At 42.0% G+C, this 3,382-nt stretch overlaps 1 pseudogene; it reads left to right on the plus strand.

The window, feature by feature from the left end:
• Window positions 1-574: 574 nt before the first annotated feature.
• Window positions 575-1,018, plus strand: LOC123386255 (annotated as a pseudogene).
• The last annotated feature ends 2,364 nt before the right edge of the window (window positions 1,019-3,382 follow it).

Raw genomic sequence — 3,382 nt, forward strand, 5'->3', positions numbered from 1 at the left:
AAATATCAGTAGATGAGGGATGCTAAAGGGTGTTTAAATATCCTGTTCCATCAGAGCATTTAATGAACTCAGGCAGTGAGAAGACACTTGAAGACGCTGCTAGTCCAGGGCTTTTAGATATCTTCATCTAAGAGATGGAAACCAGGATGCGTTTATTACCCCATTTTGTGCAGCAGTTTGGAGTCACGCTTATCCAGGAATAAGACGTTCAGATATCAGAGCCAACAACAGGTTCAGGTGGTCTCTGCCTCATTCAATACTGGTCCACAATGGGGAGAATTTCCTGTAAGGTCTTATCACTCAGTGGCAGGAGCTCAGTCTGCACACAGTTCAGGAACCTGGCCAAGGACCCACGTCCTCAAACAAGGATTAGACTGGTGCTCTCTGAGTCCCAATGTGCACGGTCCCTGTGACATTCTCTAGATGGTTCTGGTCCTGTGTATGAAATACTCTGTCTCATGACTATGCAAATAATCATTAGAGCACTAGGTTAAATATGGGTGTGTCTGTGCCCTGAGAACATCACCATACAACGCCATCCTCTACCGGAGACCCTGAGACACACCCCCTCACAATGGACTGGAGCTGGAGAATCCTCTACCTGGGGGCAGTGGCTACAGGTAAGGGTCACCCAAGTCCCTGGACACAGGAGAGGACCAGGACCAGTCAACATTGATTTCATCCACTCTTGTCCCCTCTCTACAGGTGTGCACTCCCAGGTTTTGCTGGTGCAGTCTGGGGCTGAAGTGAGGAAGCCTGGGGCATCAGTGAAGACCTTCTGCAAAGCATCTGGATACAGCTTCACTGATTACTATATGCACGGGTGCAACAGGCTCCTGCACAAGGGCTTGAGTGGATGGGAAGCATTGACCCTGAAGATGGTGCTACAAGTTATGCACAGAAGTTCCAGGGCAGACTCACTCTGACGGCAGACACATCCACAAACACAGCCTACATGGAGCTAAGCAGTCTGAGGTCTGCAGACACGGCCATGTATTACTGTGCAAGGACACAGTGAGGGGTTGTCAGTGTGAGCCCAGACACAAACCGCCCTGTAGAAGAAGATCAGGACCGCCAGGGGGTGCACACTATGCACCATTCTGTTTGTGTTCCCAGGAGCAGGTGCAGGTAGGGGTTGCTGGAAGGTTTTGTGCCATGGCCTGAGGCTTCCTCTCCATACAGCAGTTTCCCCCAGGAAGCCTCTCTGGACACATGATTCTGTGTTTACCTACTTGGGTCTGGTTTACAAAGTTTATTTTACCAGGAAAACTATATTTACATGAACAAGAGATAGAGTCTCTTACAATTGCTTACCCTTGTACTAAATATCAGTGGTTTACACATATCCTGATGCACATCAACTGAACATTTACAGGAGTCCCAGGTGCGCTCACTTTGCATCTATGACCACAGGATCCCATAGCTCCTCATTATCCTCACCCTTCTCTTGTCCCAGTCAAAAACCATGACACTTCATTCATGTCACTTTGCTTCTCAGAACTTTATATGTGTTACAGTTTTCTTCAAATACTTGAAACTACAAGAGAAAAAGCATCTACATGTATTAGTCAGGATAATCCTGAGGAACAAAACATAGCACATTGGCTTACATGACTAAATAGGCTGAGAAGTCCCATGATATACTATCACATGCTGGATACCCAGTAAAGTCAATGGTGTAATTCTCATCTGATTCCAAACTAGTGTCAAGTCTGAGAAAGTGGGGACCTGATGGTTTAACGTTCACTCCAAGGGCAAGAAGAAGCCAATGTTACAGCTCAAGCAGGCACACAAGAAGTAAAAATGAGAGAATTTGCTTCACTTTTATTTTTATTCTATTCATAACCTTAATGGATTGGGTGATGCCCATTTACCAAGACACCCAAACGCAAGAACACAGTGCACACAGCACTCACCACAAACCCTTCCTGAAGTGCCAGTCTCCGTACAGCATATGAACTCTTATTACTGTAGCCATTACTCTCAGAAGCAGAAAAACTAACAGGTTTCCTAAAACACAGAAGACAGAGACCTAGACAATATGAGAATATGGAGGAATTCATCCCCAAAGAGAGAACAAAAAAGGATCATATCCAGGGATCTAATCAAAACAGATATAAGGAATAGGCCTAAAACAGAACTTAAAACAACAATAGTAAGGATAATGGATGGGCTTGAGAACAGCATAGAAGACATCAAGGATATGCATACCACAGAGATAAAAGACATAAAAACTGGTCAACGGTGAAATTTAAAAATGCTATGAAAGAGACATGATGCTTACTGCACATAATAATGGGTGGAAGCAGCAGAGCAATGACTAAGCGATATAGAAGATAAAATTATGGAAAATAAGGAATCAGAAAAGAGAGGGTAAACTAACTTCTTGGGTTATGGATGTAGACTTAGAGAACTCAGCCACTCTGTACAGTGTAGTAAAATTCCTTTCATAGGAGTCCCAAAACATGAGAGGGAAAAAGGAACAGAAGGTTTATTTGTGCAAATTGTAGCTGAAAGTTTCCCTAACCCAAGGAAGGAAATGAACGTCCAAATCCAGAAGGCACAGAGAACTCCTATCAAAATCAACAAAAGCAGGCCATTACCAAGATAAATCATAGAAAATTGACATAATATAGAGATAAAGGAAAAATTCTAAAAGCAGCAAGAGAATGGGAAAATAATAGGCAGGCAAGAATACTTTATCCAGGAAGTTTGTCATTGAGAAGAAGGAGAGATAAAGAGCTTCCCAGACAAACAAAATCTAAAGGAGTCTGTGACCCCTAATCCAACCCTGCAAGAAATACTAAAGGGGACTCTTTGAGTGCGAAAGAAAGACCAAAAGCAACAAACACTAGAAAGGAACAGAGAAAATCTCCAGAAAAAAAAATTACTTTACAGAAACATTGTGATAACACAATTACACTAATATCATATCTTTCAGTAATCACTGTGAATGTAAATGAACTAAAAAGTCCAGTCAAAAGACACAGGGTATCAGAATGGATTAAAAAAACAAGATCCATGTATATTCTGCCTGTGAAAGACTCCTTTGAGACCTAGAGATACCTGTTGATTGAAAGTGAGGGGTTGCAGAACAATTTACCATGCTACTGGACATAAAAAGAAAGCTGTAGTACCATATTCATATCAGGCAACCTAGATTTAAAATACAAAGACTGCAAAAAGAGATGAAGAAGGGCATTATATCATAAAGTGGTCTATCCAACAAGAAGCACTAACAACTGTACATATTTATGACCACACATTGGGGCACTGAAATATGTAAAGCAATTAATGACATAAAAAACCTCATTGATAATTATACACTAGTAGTAGGGGACTTCCACACCACACTTACAACAATGAACAGATCGTGTAAGAA

This window comes from Felis catus, chromosome B3 (assembly GCF_018350175.1).
Source record: "Felis catus isolate Fca126 chromosome B3, F.catus_Fca126_mat1.0, whole genome shotgun sequence".
In the NCBI taxonomy this organism is placed as follows: Eukaryota; Metazoa; Chordata; class Mammalia; order Carnivora; family Felidae; genus Felis; species Felis catus.